The following is a 17,449-nucleotide window of genomic DNA, read 5'->3' as shown; positions in this document are numbered from 1 at the left end:
AGCTACCAACCAATCAACCAAGCAACAGTAGTGGCTGAGCTTCAAGAGACTATAATGTCTAGAAAGACATTAATTCATTAAGGACAGCAAATAAGAATTGTTAAAAGGTCAAATTATAACTGACAGAATTAATAGAGCAATTTGAGGAAATAATAGAGTAGATTGATACATGAATTTCCCTAAAAGATGAAGAAGAAAGCTTCTTTCATCTGGGAGTAATTAGGATATGGGATGACCAAAAGTGGGAGCAAACTTCACAAAAGCTTTGGAAATGGAAAAATAGTTGAAAAAGAAATAGATAAACAGGGTATGACAAAAGAATAGGGTAATTAAACTAAATTAATAGCTCTTTGTGGAACAGCTCAGTGCTGCCTTCCTGTGCTGTCAAGTTCTAGGATTCTAATTCCATATTTTATATTACTCATGATATATTTTTTTAAAAGCCACAGAATTGAAAAACCATTTTCCAAAACTGATAGGCGGCATAATGTCATTCAGCACCCATTGTTTTTACCTTTGGGCCCTTCAAAGGGATTTTATTTACATATATATATATACACACACATACACACACATCAACTTATTTGATTTAAACATTATGCACAAGGATATCACTTTAGTTACAGTTCAACATTATAATGCAATTATTACCAGGTATGGAATATATGTCAGACAACTTAAGAAAATTAATCAAATGAGAACAATTCCAAATGATAAATCCTATTTAGTAGAATCATAAGGTGAATTATAGAAATGTAGACAGCATTGCATGAAGATTTACAAGCTCAGATGTCAGGATTGTGGATTTTCCATGTTAGAATTATACTATAATTCAGTCAAAAATTTATAGCACACCTGCATTCAATTCCTTAATGCCGTGAGGAGATGAATAGCTTTTCCTTTGTAGATGGAGTAAAATGTCCAAATACTACTCAGCAACCGGCAGGCTGTATTCTAGGTTAACAAGTGTGTACTGTACAATAGTGTGAAGGATTAAATGTGGACTAAAAACCAACAAAACTCAAGAACATCTCACATATGGTATTGGTCAGGCCTTCTGTATAAATCTTAAAATTGTAGAAGCTACCAGCATGTTCTAAGATTGTAGAATGCTCCCTTCTCCAATTACTCAGCAGTGAGCAGTTATGTAAACAAGGAAAAGAGACCGAAAACTTAATAAGGACGATTAACATCACATAAAAAAAGGAGGTAGAGTTAAATTATATCTGAAAGAGCAAGGAAGAATCCAGCCAGTCAAGTTTGCCATTTAAGTCTTCAATTTACATATTAATTTTTGAACCAAAATCACAGACTGGAGTTCATAAAATAAACCTCATCGCTCTTGCTGAATTTTACAAAATATTGAATGATCAGCTTGAAAAGAATTGATTACATATAGCATTTTGCAATGTGCAATTTAAAAAATTATTTCATGAGATGTGAGCATCGCTGGAAAGGCCAGTTTTGCTGCTCATTTCTAACTGCCCTTGAGAAGGCGGTGGTGAGCCACTGCCTTGAACTGCTGCAGTCCATTTGGTGCAGATGCACCCACACAATGTTGTTCAGAAGTTCCAGGTGATTCCAAGTGATTAAAAGACAGTAATCTGAAACAAGGGATTGAGATAAAATTTCAAACACAGAAAATGTCAATCTTGCTATCACTAAATGTGGGCATTAGATTACTGGTTTGAGGTTGGCAGTTTGACGGGCGAGTCTTTAATGTAATATACAAACACACAAATTGAGCAAGTGCTACATTGTCGTTGTTGATTTTTTTCACAGATGCGGCATTGAACTGAAGCCCTTTCTTTGAGTGGATCAGGTGCATGTTAAAAGAACCCAAGGTACTTTCTGAAAAACAGAAGAGTTCTTTTGATACACTGGTTGACTGTACACCATCACCAAAAATTAAAAAAACAATTTGTCATTCATCTCATGGCTGTTGGAAGGATCTAACTCCGTACAAAATGACGATGCAACACCAGTTGCATATATGCAGCAGTAATTAGATGCACATGAAGAAATTATTGAGATGTGCTGGGATTTTTATCATATAAACACAAGGCTTTTTGTTTCCACCCCAAGTCACATGCTAACTCCAACCAATCTACTCCCCAAGCTTTTGCCAGTATTTCTTCAGCCCAGACAAGAGATGCGCCAAAGTAGGCATGGGTGATGAGCCTTCCTTATTCCCCACCTTTCCATAGAGAAATCCCTAGGTTCCAAACAGAAGCAGCTCCAAGTGACACAACCGAGATTGATTTTAACAGTGTGACAAATTACAATTGCGCCTCACTGCTCTGTAGTGCTCCATGATGTTCCAACACTACATTGCTGCCGCAGCTATTTTATTTCCAAGCATTTCTACAAACTACGAAACCACCGCAACAGATGTCACACACACATTACACAAAAAGGTTACTGTCCAATACTGGCTCTAATTTTGATGTACATCCAACTTGCAATAAATATTATTTTAAAAACACTTCACTCAAACGGAGTAATTTTAGCTGCAAATTCCTGTGAGGAGGAATAAATAAGGGGTGTAGACAGAAAACGATCTGAATTATTGACTTCTGTCCGGTTGACAAAAATCTGTGTACAAATAACTTCAAAGTTATAAACAGCTCAAAATAATTTGAATAGTTGAAAAGTTATAAATTTTTGTGTAACATTTCGAAGTATGAAACTTTAACAGTAGGCTGGAGTTGTTAAAAACACTTTGCAAATATGCACGTTCCATTACATGGAAGCAACTGGAATTCCAGCGACCCTAGTATACTTGCTCACTGGGGCTCAATTACAGCAGAGAAGTAAGAGATTCCAAATGCATCAACCTTGAAGCTTAGATCCAAATTCCAGTCAGAAAACTGCCGTCCAGAAGACTGAGAATCCATGCCAGGAGTGGCGCAAACTCAGCTGGACAAGAAACCAGAACAGAACTTCATGTTCCAAGAGGAGGACTGGGAGTGCTGAAATCTGCATTAGAAAGTGCAAGCCAATTTAGTTATGACAGATTGACCAATGTTTGGGGATGGGAATTACTGGCCCTACAATTAAGAGACTACGCACAACAACCACAACTGGAGAGTAATTGATTAACCCAGACTGGGTGTACAACTGTTACAGTTCAAATTGTTGCTCATAACTTTCAAAAACAGTACTCAGAGTTCTTAGGCTGGCTAGAAGTACTGTTCTTTGAGGTTATGTAAATCATGGGGTGAAAATCTTAAAAGGTACAGTACTGCTAAGTAATTCAAGTCCATTTCAAGAACATTGTTTTTGAAGAATGCACAGACATCATGCTGTACAAAATATATGTAGGTGAAAACAGTTAATGGTGAAGTGAAATGTTTTTATGTATTCTGAGCAACCACTTAAATCCAACCATTCCTCTATTGCCTGAAACTTCTTCAGAAAGATCTTTTGGTGACGGTGACAGTGACAGGGTGGTAAAGGTGGGTCGTTAAGTGGAAAAAGAACAAAAACCTCAAAGGGGATTAGTAACCAGCTTAATCAATAAACATCATGTTTGCACATGGATAACTGCATCCAGTTTTATGTTTCTGAAAATAGTTTTAATTTATTTGAAGAATTAAATTGCCAAGTACAGAAACTGCACAAGTTTCCTGTGCAGCAGTCAAACTGTTATTGCACTGCAAGTGTCACACTTGCCACATTTGGCGGGGCAGCAGCAGAATCCTTGGAGCAGACAGTTCAGGAACAAATCATGTCCAAAATAATCATAAACTGCGTGAATGGACACCTTGATATACAAGGGCCAAAAAATGTACATGCATAATTATGTGCTCATTCACAATGGCTTCATAAAATGTGTGTGAAAGTACTTTCTTGAGAACACCATTTAAAAAAATCTTCCCACTGTGGTACTAAAGTTAGTCTACTTCTAACTTGCAATTTTTTTGTCCCAGTTCGAAAGGAACATCAGCATACATTTATCAAGTGCCAATCTCCAAAAGACTGGTCTCCAGAGTAACCTTGATTGTGTATGCATTATACTAATGCAGGCACTTTTAATTCAATGGCAGGATCTTAGACCATAGGTCTAGGATGCTTTTCCCTCCTTGCAGGCCATGTGTTTGTGCTTAAACATACAAACGAAGTTGACTACAGGCAAAATACATGTCTATTGACGGATGCACCCCTACAGAATCCTACAGCAGTGGAGATCAGCCAGCCCTTGGTACCTACACCTGCTTTTCGAAAGAGCCATCTAATTTACCTCACTCCTCTGCTCTTTCCCCTTAGCTTTGCAATTTTTTCCTCTTCAACTGATTTGGCAGGGGGTGCAGCACAAGGATAAAGCATTAGAGAGGAGAGACAAGGTGCATAGAGGACTGGGAGTGCCAAGCAACAGGAGGATAAAGACTAATTCAGCAATATAAGCGATTGATCAGGCACAGGAGAAAAGCATAGCAGATTGAGACAGGTTTGGAGTGCATGGAGACTGCTAAGGAAGATTGATGAGTTGCAGGCAGGAGTAGTGATAATTACTTTGATCTGGCTCATAAAAGTGGAGTATTAGGAACTCTACATATTAAATTAGAATGTATTCAGAAAAGATGGGAAAAAAAGCAGTTGTGGATGAATGGCAGTACTGACCCAAGGTCCTGGGCTGAATTTTGTCCTGATGGCGTGGGACACGGTGGCACCACCTGAAACAGGTGCCATTTCCAAGAGGTAGGCAGTTGACCATTTAAGGAACACATAGAAGTCATCCAATTAATCAGATAATAAAAGCAAAATATTGCAGATTCTGGAGATCTGAAATTAAAACAGCAAGTGCTGGAAAAACTCAGAAGATCTGGCAGCATCTGTGGAGAGACCTCTTGGAACACCAAATACATGTTGGGTGAGTGCCTTGCAGAACACCTCAGCTCAGTGCACGAGCATAGCCCCAACCTTGCGGTTGCTTGCCACTTCAATTTATCACCTTGCTCTCATGCTCACATTTCTGTCCTCGGTTTCAGTGAAGCCCAACACAAGCTGGAGGAACAACACACCTTCCAATTAGGCATTTTACAACCTTCTGGACTCGACACTGAGTTGAATGATTTCAGGCCATAAATTCAAAATGGGCAACAGTTTCTTTCCACTACCCCCCACCCCACCTGCCAGCTGGCATCTTGTTTTCATGTTTTTCATTTCACACTGAGCTGACTTTTATTCCGCTATTAACACCTACTCTGAACCAATGCTTTGTTTCTTCACCAGAACCATTATCACTCCCTTTGCCTTCTGTTCCATGACATCTTTGGTATTTAATCTCCCCTGCATTCTTACTTATCCCTTATGTTCCACCTGACCCTCCTCCCTTTTCAACAGTATAAAACCCGTCACATTACTACCTCTCATCAGTTCCTAAGAGTCATATTAACTCTGCTTCTGTTTCCATAGATACTGCCAGACCTGCTGAGTTTTTCCAGCATTTTCTGTTTTTAGTCTAATTAATCAGCAAGAGGCATGGCAACTGCCCAATCCTTGATCCAAGGTGGCTATGTGGGCAGTGAGGTTGGCATCAACTGACACTGTGGCAGTTGCTGACAACAAATTTAGAGTTGCCAGCGTTGCATTCACTGCTACTTAAACAAAGGGCTCCTTCCTTCTCCTGCTGCTTTCAGACATCCTGGTGCTGCATTCCCACTGAAGACTCAAAGCATCCATGGTGCTCACGGAAAACAAAACCACCAATGGCAGAAAATGACTCCAAGTGGCCCCACAGTTCAGCAATGCCTCCTTACAGGTTTTACTCCAGGCTGCAAGGGAAGGAGGGAGGTCTCTTCCCAAGATTCGGGAGGAGAGGGTGCCCTTGACCAAGAAAGCCTGGAAGGAGAGTGCAGAGGAGGTCAGCGGCAATGGGGTAACCTTCAAAACCTGAATCCAGTGCCGAAAGCGCAAAGACCTCATTTAGTCCATTAGGATGAGTACTGCATGCCTCCTGACCCTTTGGGGCTTTTATGTGGTAACACAAGAGAGTGCAGGCAGGATATCCTATCAGAGGCATGGTTGCACCTTGGTGAGATCCATCAGTTATGTCTTTGCTGACTCCCACAAGGTCCCTAGAGAATGGCCATATGCAGGGGGTATTTATGTGTCCCCATCATGGTTGCTTGGCCCCAACCATGCATGTTGTGCTTGCCTCCCTGAGAAAACTAACAGTCTTCCTTTTAGTGCTTGCAGGAAAAGACACAACAATAAAGAGAGGGCCAAGAACAGCAGAGGGGTGCATACTTCCACATCCTTGCTCCACATAGGTGGTAGTTTTGGAGCTGGCAGGCCACCAGGGTGGCCAAGCAATCGCTTGGGTGCTAATCCAAGTGGATAAATTAACGAGTGTAGTGTACAAGGATGCATCTAAAACAAGAAGGCAGTGCCAATGTGACCAGTATTGCCTGCAGCTGAGGCAGAGACAGGCTCCTGATTGTGCTCTCCTGTGGCTTGGGATGATCTTGGTGGTTGTTCTCTGACTGACCAAGGCCTGGAGGGGCCTGGCATGCTAAGGGGCTCTGAGAGTTGCAGGACCCTCCTGCCATCGTGGTTTTTTTTATAAAGAGGTGATGGAGCCATTTGCAGAGGAGCTGTTCATTCCAGGAGCGGCCTAGGGGAGCTCCCAAAAACAGAAGCTGCTCTTCCTTCCAGCAAGCACTGGAATGAGGAAATGGAAACACCTTAATCCTTACATTTTTATGTTAAGATTCTGAAGGGAATTGACAAGGTAGGTGCTGTGAAGTTGTTTCCTCGGCTGGGGAATTTAGAATATGTAGGCCGATCATTTAGGACGGAGGCAAGGAGAAATTTAACTCGAAGGGTTGTGAATATTTGGAATTATCTACCCCAGAGGGTTGTGGATGTTCCATTATTGAATATAGTTAAGGCTTAGAAAGTGGAGTTAAGGCCAATGATCAGCCATGATTGTAGTGAATGGCGGAATAAGCTAGAGGGGCCGTATGCTCTACTCCTGCACCTATTTCTATGTTCTTATGTTTCTTCATGCAGGTCCAAGTCAAGCTGAGGCCAGATGGTGTCGAGAGAAAGGGGGACAGCCGACAAACTCCGAGCTGGAAGAGGGGTCCACAAAGATTGCAACATAACAATTTCCCTGCACTTGCCAAAGCACAGACACTGTCACGTCAGTGGGTCTGCGTTTGCAAGCATATCCAGAGTCACAAGATGGTAAGCACCTCAAGTGCACCCAAGCAGCTGATGGAGGCTGTGACAAAGCCGGGGGGGGGCAGTGGGACACTTATGCTGAGCTCCAAGCTGGTGACATGTCTCTGGAGTCAGCAACAAGACAACTCCTGCAGGTGCAGCTGGAGGAAATGCAGCATCTGGCGGAGCTGCCAGAGGCTGTGCACACTGATGCGCAGATGATGGAGGAGTCCGTCTAGACCACGATTGCTGCCACATTTCTGATGGGTGTGCACTTGGCTTCTTCCATGAAGAGATTGATAACCTGAATGGAGGACCAGCTGCAGCAGATAAGCCAGTGGATGCCAGAGATGCGCACAGAACTGCATGCTATCACCTTGTCCATGAGTTCAATGCAGCAGTACCAAGGAGGGAGAAGGAAGCAAGGCACCTGGATTCTCCAGTAGGTCCTCAACCTTCTCAGGGGAGTATAATTATGCCTTGCAAAGGAGGAAAAGTAGCTTCTGTTTTTGGGCACTCCTCTAGGGCGCTTCTGGAGCAGACTACAACTCATTAGTGCATCTGCAAGTGGCTCTAACTCAGAGCCAAAGACTTTTGAAGATCCCGGAGAGCAGGGCAATTGTCCATTGGAAGTTCAAACTTCCCATGGGTCAGTGCGTTGCGGGGGTCTGACTCATATCTTGGGGAGGTACATCCGGTCTCCAACGATCTGGAGACCGGAATACCTGACCCAAATATGTTTCCAACCAATGGGGAAAGAATGAAAGCTGGATCTAGTTGTGGGGAATGAAGTGGGCAACTGGAGCATGCTTCTAAGTGGGAACATTTGGGAAACAAAGATGACAACATCATTAGGTTTAGAGCAGTTGTGGAGAAAGACAAGAAAGAAGAATTTAATGTGAAAATATTCATCTGGAGGGCGGCTAATTTTAATTATTTGGATCTGGTCCAGGTCAACAGGAATTAAAGACTGGCGAGTAAAACTGGAAATAAGCAATGGGAAGCCTTCAAAGCAGAATACAGAGGACAGATGAGATACTTCCCATGAGGGAGAAAGAAAGGGCACCCAAAGCTTGACCTCCCTGGATGATTACAGATATAGAAATCAAAATGAAGGAGGAGGATTATGATCAAAAGTTGGTTTCATAATACAGTAAAGACAGAAAAGAAAACTGAAAAAGGAAATGAGGGGTCAGTGGAGCATGTGAGAACAGATTAGCATCTAACATGAAAGGGAACCCTAAATTCTTCTGTAAGCATTCAAATGCTAAAAGGATAATCAAAACAAGGGTGGGGCCGAGTATGAATCAAAACGGAAACCTCTTTGAGGAGGCCGGAGGCAAGGCTGAGATATCAAATGAGTAAAATGCAGGTGTCTTCCCTAAAGAGGATACTGCCAATGTTACAGAAAACAGAGGGTACTGAAGAAATTGGGTAGGGTTAAAAATAGGTAATGAGCAGATAACTAAAATGTGGGCAACACTCAAAATGGATCTGGACAGGGTCCTTGGTTGCTAAAGGAAGCAAGAATGGAAATTACAGAGACTATGGCTGCAATCTTCAAATTGTCCTCACATATGGGAGTGATGCCATTTAATCAGCTATTCACAAATATTACACCACTCATCAAAAAAGCTAAGGGGGATAAACCCAGTAACTGCAGTCAAGTGGAGAAACTTTATGAAGAATTAATCCAAGTATAAATGAATTGGCACTTGACAAAATATTGGTTAATAAATGAACGCCAGCACAGGTTTGTTAAAGGCAAATGGTTTGACTGACATATTTGAGATTTTTTGATGGAGGTACAGAGAGGGTTGATGAGGGTAGTGTGGTTGATGCACATATAGACTTTCCTCAGTGGTTTGATAAAATATCACATAATAAACTTGCCACCAAAATTAAAGCCCATGGAATTAATGCGACAGTGACAGCGTGGATGCAAAATTGGCTAATTAACAGAAAGCAGGGAGTACCGGTGAATGTTTTTATTTTCAGATTTGAAGACAGAGTTATATACTGCCTTCCACAATCTCAGGGCATCCCAAAGTTCTTTACAGCCAATGAGGTACCTCTGAAGTGTCATCACTATTGTAATGAAAGAGCAAAGTGTACAGTGATGTTACCCAAGAGTCTGTATTATGACCACTAAATGTACTCAGTTTCAGAAATGTCACCTCTGAAAACTCTGCATCAGCAATGCTGAACATGAACAACAAAGTTCACATTGCACAAATGTTAGCCTTGATGTCATACTGAACAACAATGTTATGTTTGTATTTTTTTCAAGAGACAAAGTGAATGGTTCAATACACAGTCCAATGTCACTGCTGGGGCATCAATCATGTAACTCCACATTCTGCTAGTTAGCACCGTATAGCAAATGTTAGCCGTGGCTCAGTGGCCACACACCGTTGCTGAGGCAGGGTTCAAGATGTCTCCAGATATGGGAGCACATTATCTACGCTGACGCATCATGAAGCACTGAGGGAGTGCTGCACTGTCTGAAGTACAGTTCCAGTTATTGGTCCATCTCGGAAGCACATAAAGCTACACAGCTATTAGAATCTCACGAAGGAGGATATCAGGATGTAACTGCACACTGCTTTTCTGAAGCTTGAACTTATGTAAGGTGATCAGCTTCTGTCATTGGGAGATGAAGAGATGTTGGAGTCCTGGAATAAGTGAGAAGAGGTATGACGCTGACGACTGAGGAATCTTAGGCGATGACCATGAGAGGACTCAAGGAAAATATTGAACTTAAGTAGAAAAAATAAATCAAGAACACTGTTTGAAATAAACAGCAACAGGAGAACAAGGCACAGAGCATGGGATCAAATTGGTAAAAAGCAAATTTGGAACCGATGTCTTCACAAAATGATGAAGCTGTGGAATGAACTTTTACATAGGGTGATAGGCAAAAACCTGGAATTGTTTAACAGTTGGATTCTAGGGGTGAGTGGACAAACAGCTGGCTTGCTCTGGAAGGATGAGTTAAGATGAGGAATGGTTTTCCTTATGTATCTAACTTGTGAAAAGCTGCAATTGAGTTTGCAGAACTCAACAAATAAAGCATTTTACCACAGTGTTTCTATACTAAAAATGCTGCTGAAAGTGAAACTGTTTTCTTCTTTGAACAATGTATCCTACTGTTCTGCATTTGAATAGCAGATCTGAACGCGGTGACATCTGAAAATGATTTACAAGGATGCAAAGACGCATTCCAATAATATTATAAATCACTGATTAGGTTTAGAACAATATTGACCAACACATAAGCCACAAGCCAAATGTTGCAAGTTGGGAATCTAAATGTGATTAATTGTATTTTGCGCGTTAAATGAAAACAGAGTAGTAGACACCAGCGTCGGAATGCGACCTCAATTCATATTTGCCTTTCTTAGGCATTTAAACCTTCCTGTGTCTTAGTTGGAAAAATGGTATGATGAAAATCAGAACATGGAAATGTTTTGATCACATGAACGCTTTATTTCCTTGATTATTTATCAGTTATCTACCAATATGGTACGACATTTGAGCGCCAAGGAAACACCACTAACATCGTAACTGTCACCGTGCTCAACATGGTCAATCTGAGTAAAGATTCCAGGGCAGCAGAAGGAAGCAAGTCGAACCAATAACAAGCAGCACCAACAGAGCACAACATGGGGAAGGGCAAGAAGTATCCACTTATGGTGGAGAGTAGGGGTGGGTCTGACACATCTAGTTGCAAGTCAACATTCTCAGCAGTCACTGTGAAGTTGGAGCAATTTGTTGGATAAAAACCTAGAAGCTGCACTCAGATGTGCTGCCTCTGATAAACTTGGAGCAGGATCCTAAACTTTGCTGACAAGGAAGACTACTAAGTTTCACACGCAATGTTGATATATTCATTCAAAAAAACATCTTATGTCTTACGTAAATTCACAAGTTGTGTGTGCAAGATATTTTCTACTAAAATGAGTCCACAAGTCGATGATAGTGTTGCCATAGTCAAGTTTATGGCAAATTAATGATTTCCATTAGACAACACTGGATTATGAAATTTTCTTATAAAATATTAACATTTTAACTATTTCCTTAAAGTTTCAAAGATGCTATTCCAGGTGGTCAGTGCAGTATCTGGCATTTCTGTCACATCAATGCATAGTTTTACACAATTTTATTTCCTTACAGATAGAAATACAAGGATACAAAGCAATCAATACACTTTGTATCCTATAGGGTTCAAATTGCAAACAAAATTCTGTCATTCCTATCAAAAATTAATAAACAGATTGAAAGGTAAAATGGATCCTCGGGAAATCTCCAATACTGACCAATAAAATTCTTGCTCCATCTATTCAAATACACATGGGATATATTAGTTCACAAGTTTCGTACGGGTGAATTCAACAACAAGACTGGTAACACTCTTCTGCGAGGAACAGATGGAAACAATTTTATTGCATTGAGCAATAATATACTTTGCACAAACACACATCTTTAACTCAAGCCAAGATATATTTTAAGATCGCTTCAGCAAAAATTTAGCCAATGAGGTTTTCTTTTAAATCTCCTTTAGCGAAACAAAGTAGGCTCCTTATTTTATGTTTATGTTTTGCTAGACTCTTCAATGTGTTATAACAGAAACAAAAACCGTGTAATGCAAGTCAATAATCTTTTATTACAAGCATACTTCAATTGCCAAACATTTCCCATATTACTTGGTATGGAAAGAATCATTTTATAAAAGATGTACTTTAATGCCAAAAAAATCTATGTAACAAACAGCTACTGTATCAAATCTACCTGTGACATTTATAACTCCCAATATACCCCTTATAACTGGCAGTAAAAAAAGAATCATTTTTAAAAAATCACAGGCTACATCTTAATTTTGGTCCTATGTGGCACACAGTATCAGATTTATTTCATTTTCAAGTGTAGGAAATTGCTAAAATCAGTGCATGAGGTCTGATTTCCAACAGGCCCTTAGTCACCTCAGAGTCTCCAATGCTGCTAATACCATCTAGTGGATATGATGAGCATTACATCTCAGGTAGCAGGCTGTCCAATCGATCACCCTGAATCAAGATCCTGCCAGCTTTAAACTTTCCAAATCTCAGATTCCTGCCATAAAACCCCTGGTATGTGGCTCAAAGAATTGTAGCTCTGGTTGTACTTAATTTGCCATCTTGACTCCCGATTACATATAAACCATATAAAACATTAATCTGTTTCTTCCCCATTATAACTTTCCCAGATGCACTGCATCGACCTTACAAAGGAAAAGATTTTCACAATAATGCTCTAGAATGTGTTCTGTATCTCTCTATACAACATTGTTTGCTACATTGCAAACACTGAAGGACACACAACTAAATGCTCCAACGAACAGAAAATTCCCTCTATATTTTATACGTTTTGCACCAGTACTGAAGCCATGAAGTGAATGTAACCTGAATCAGCCTCAAAGTCCAAAACCCCTTGGAGGAAAGAACTTTATTCTGCTTCAAAGTCACTCTATTTGTGCCTCAAGTTGTGTACTAATGCCAACCTTTGGTTTTCACAGACAATTAACCAGCATGAATGTGCTGTCACATATAGTTTGTACTTTTTTTTAAAAATGCAACCTGCAGATCTGCTTCTTGATGCTGTACTCAATTTGAATGATTCCATTCAATGATCCCATCAACTTTTTTCAAGGATCATCTGAGTATTTCTCAAAACAAATAAACAAGTTAAAAAGCAAAATACTGCAGATGCTGGCTAACAGAAAATGCTGGAAATGCCCAAGTCTAGTAGCAGCAGTGGAGAGAGAAACAGAGTCAACAGTTCAGGTTAAGGACCTTTCTTCAGAACTGGAGGAGGGTAGACACGTTTTAGGTTTTGTGCAAATGAATGAGGGGAGGGGGGCAGAAGAACAAAAAGAGATGGTCTGTGACAGGGTGGAGGACAGGAGAGATTAAATAACAAAAGATTTCATGGTACAAAAGGTAAAGGGAGTGGTAATGGTTATGGTGAAGAAGCAAAAGATTTGACCAGAGTGGGTGTAAATGACAGCATAATTAATTTTTTAAAATTCATTTGTGGGATGTGGGCAGCAATTGCTGCCCATCTCTAACTGTCCTTGTTCTGAGGGCATTTAAGAGTCAACCACATTGTTGTCGTCTGGAGTCGCATGTAGGCCAGACCAGGTAAGCTCAGCAGATTTCCTTCCCAAAAGGGCATTAGTGAATCAGATGGGTTTTTACAACAATCAACAATGGTTTAGACTTTTAATTCCAGTTCTTCATCAAATTCAAATTCCACTATCTGGTGGGATTTGATCCTGAGCGCCCAAAGCATTACCCAGGGTCTCTGGATTACCAGTCCAGTGACAATACCACTACGCCACCAGTTCCTCTTAACAGCTTCCTCTGAAAGCAAAAGCATGAAAAACAAGGTTAAGATCGGCACACACCAGGAAAAACAAAAATAAGATTGGGTGGGGGTGGGGGGGGGCGAGGAGGAGGAGGAGGAGGATTGGGGTGAGTGGCAGAGTTTACAACCTGAAATTATTGAATGCAATGTGTGGTGCAGAAGCCTGTAAATTGCCTAATCGGAAGAGGTACTGTTCCTCGAGCTTTACTGGAACACTGCAACAGGGGAAGGATGGAGAGGTCAGCGTGAGAGCAAGGTAGAGAATTAAAACGACAGGCAACCGGAAGTTCGGGGCATGCTTTCAGACTGAGTGGAAGTGTTCCACAAAGCGGTTATCCAGCCTGCCTTTGGTGTTCCCAAATGAGAGGAAACAGCCTTGCGAGCAGTAAATACAGTATACTAAATTGAAATAAGTTCATCAGCTGCTTCACTTGAAATGAGTGTTGGGGGCCTTGGATGGGAGGAGGGAGGAGATATAAGGGCAGGTGTTACATGTCTTGCATTTGCATGGGAAGATGCCATTGGCAGGGGGTGGTGATAGAGGAATGGACCAGGGTGTTGCGGAGGGAACAGTCCCTTTGGAATACTAACAGGTGAGGGGAGGAGAAGATATGTTTGGTGGTGGTATCACTCTGGATGTGGTGAAAATGGTGGAGGATGATCCATTGAATGTGGAGGCTGGTTGGGGAGAAGGCAAGGACAAGGGGAACAGTAGAAGACAAAAGCGAAACTGTAATAATAGGCAAATGAAAAGTTAATAGATGCTTCAGGTGTGACTGCCACGATTATGCAGAGGATTGTCCAAAGTGGAGAGGCAGGATCTTTGAAATAACACATGCACAGAGGATACTGAAGATGATAATAATGCATCACAAGAAATTATACTCGTCACAAGGAGTTTTAGTCCTATAATGAATGTGTAGCTCACAGACTCATTAAACTGCGTGGTTCTAGACAACAGTTTGACAGTTTATGTTCAAATGTTTCCTTGATTCACTAAGTACTGAGGACTGGCAGTAGGTTGAGAAATATAAAAGAGTATTACTTATTTTAGATTTGGTAAGGACAACACATTGAGGTCACAAAACAGAGCTGTAATTCCCTTAGTACCTCAGCAATGGTGTAGGGCTTCCAACGCTCATTGGAGGCATTCAATAAAGTTTAATCAGGAGACATTGGTCCAGATACCATGGACAAACTGTGGTACAATTATCGTACAAACGTTAGGTCCAAGGTAGCTGAACATCATCTTTTGAGATTTTGTGGCAGCAACTATAGTACGAGAAGCTCCAAAAACCAGGAGGCTACCCAAAAGCAGGTGAAGAGGGGAAACTGATGACAGAGAAAAAGGGAAACCATTCTCCATCAAGACCCCCAAAGCTCAGCCTCCAAATCTGTCTCCCAAAACCCATTCCACTGTCTCATTCTCCTTTGAAATCTGAAGACCCCACCTTCCCAACCCTTTACCCACAACCCCAACCAGCTGGCTTAGGAGTAATGGAGATTTTTAGCCAGAATTCATAGTAATCATCCCTAATAAAGCCTAATAAACATTAATTTCCAGAGAAAGAGGAGTTTCTCAGCCACTGTGCATGTTAGGTGAAGAGTCATTAACACACATCAACTATTTCTTCACCTGCTGCTGACTTGCACTTATGTTCAGTGTTTTATGTTGCAAATGGATTTGGTGCATTGAAGGATATCCATACTTTTTAATTTACTTCTCAATTTACACATGTCTGCATTTTCAAGGGTAGTTTTTATCTATTAGGCCAGAAGATGGCCATAAGACGTAGGAGCAGAAGTAGGCCATATAGCCCATCGAGTCTGCTCTGCCATTCAATGAGATCATGGCTGATCTGATAATCCTCAACTCCACTTTCCTGCCTTTTCCCCATAACCCTTGATTCCCTTACTGATTAAAAATCTGTTTATCTCAGCCATGAATATACTTAACGACCCAGTCTCTACAGCCCTCTGCGGTAATGAATTCCACAGATTAGCTATCCTCAGAAGAAATTCCTCCTCATTTCTGTCCTAAATGGACAACCCCTTACTCTGAGGTTATGCCCTCTGGTCCGAGACTCTCCCACAAGTGAAAACAACCTCTCAGCATCTGTCAAGCCCCCTAAGAACCTTATATTTTTCAATAAGGTCACCTCTCATTCTTCTAAACTCCAATGAGTACAGGCCCAACCTACTCAACCTCTCCTCCTAAGAAAATCTCTCCAAACCCGGGATCAACCTAGTGAACCTTCTCTGGACTGCCTCCAATGCCAGTATATCTTTCCTTTGATAAGGGGACCAAAACTGTTCACAGTATTCCAGGTGCGGTCTAATTCGTGCCTTGTATAGTTTTAGCAAGACTTCCCTATTTTTATACTCCATTCCCTTTGAAATAAAGGACCATATTCCATTTGCCTTCCCCATTATCTGCTGAATTTCTATGTTATCTTTAAGGATTCATGCATGAGGACCCCCAAATCTCTGTGCTGCAGCTTTCTGCAGTCTTTCTCCATTTAAATGATATCCAGCTCTACTATTCTTCCTGCCAAAGTGCATAACCTCACATTTTCCCACATTATATTCCATCTGCCAAGTTTTTGCCATTTACTTAACCTGTCTATATCCCTCTGTAGACTCCTTGTGTCATCCTCACCTCTTGCCTTCCCACTTATTTTTGTGTCATCCGCAAATTTGGCGATAGTACATTCATTTCCCTCATCCAAGTCATTAAAATATATATTGTAAATAATTGTAGCCCCAGCACAGATCCCTGTGGCATGCCACTAGTTACAGGTTGCCACCACGAAAATGCTCCCCTTATCCCAACTCTATATTTTATTAGTTAGCCAATCTGCTACCCATGCTAATATACTACCCCCAACACCAAGGGCTCTTATCTTATTAAGTAGCCCTATGTGCAGTATCTTATCGAATGCCATGCAAGTGCCACTATATGTTTTTGGGTGCGTCCATTTGTACAGTTTTCACTGTACTCAAACAGTAGTCAAAGAGGAGCGTAATAGTATGGCTAATATACAAGACAATGTTAATTGAATATTAATTGTGTTTACTTGTATGCAGGTGATGGACATTATTTGGGGTTTAACTTGAGTACATATAAAGGGATATTTATTGAAACTGTAGTTGGTTGTGTTAGGAAGTATATACTTGTAATGTTTCACTCTGTAAATAAATGCAAGACTGAGTAAAGATTGGCTCCAGTACTATCCTTCACCAACTGGCTTATCTAAAATACAACAGATAATAGTCGCAAAACATGCCCACAGGAAAAAGAGAAGCTTACCTTAACAAGCAGTGCTCATTTCTTCTTCTCCTTTCTTGCTTCCTTCAACAATGTATTTCCATTCTTTTTTTTTTATTTGACTTCCCCCCCAGCCCCCGCCAAAATAAACTATTCCAGCTACTTGGGATTTAGCCTGGTAATACCATTGGAGTCACAATGTTAGATAGCACATGTTTTTCAAAGTCACCTCCAGATGATAAATAAATTGCTAACAGATCAAGGGGGCTGATACACTGAAACCAGCGATTGTGGCAGCAGCCACAAATCAGGTGCTAATGTTGGCTTTAGCCATTTTTGCTTTCACCCGAATGAACAGGCAATATTGAAAATTAAATTTCAAGCCAATTGGGCCAATCTATGAAAAAATTGCTTCTTCTCCCAAACTCACCAGCTTCCAACTTCATCACCACCAGCCTCTTCGAAACTCCAGGCCTTCCATGGCTCCAACTTAGATTAACATCATTTAACTTGGATATCTGTTTGCTCCACACAAGGATAAGAACCTGACCCTTACCACATTTTAATTTTATAAATGCAGCCTCCAGATGGCCACTAACCAAGGCC

At 40.9% G+C, this 17,449-nt stretch overlaps 1 protein-coding gene across 4 annotated transcripts in view; it reads right to left on the bottom strand.

Moving 5' to 3' along the window:
• mpp7a (MAGUK p55 scaffold protein 7a) overlaps positions 1-17,449 on the bottom strand; it is a 524,619-nt gene that overhangs the window by 359,565 nt on the left and 147,605 nt on the right. The window contains exon 1 of one of the 4 annotated variants that reach the window (XM_078537879.1): positions 2,838-3,011. The exons of the other annotated variants lie outside the window; for them this stretch is intronic. The gene's annotated coding sequence lies outside the window, so the exon portion shown is untranslated. Of the gene's footprint in view, positions 1-2,837; positions 3,012-17,449 lie in introns of those variants that run through there. 4 annotated transcript variants of the gene reach the window in all.

Source organism: Cetorhinus maximus, chromosome 3 (genome assembly GCF_964194155.1).
Source record: "Cetorhinus maximus chromosome 3, sCetMax3.hap1.1, whole genome shotgun sequence".
Taxonomy (NCBI): Eukaryota; Metazoa; Chordata; class Chondrichthyes; order Lamniformes; family Cetorhinidae; genus Cetorhinus; species Cetorhinus maximus.
This window is presented reverse-complemented; position numbering and strand designations above follow the sequence as displayed.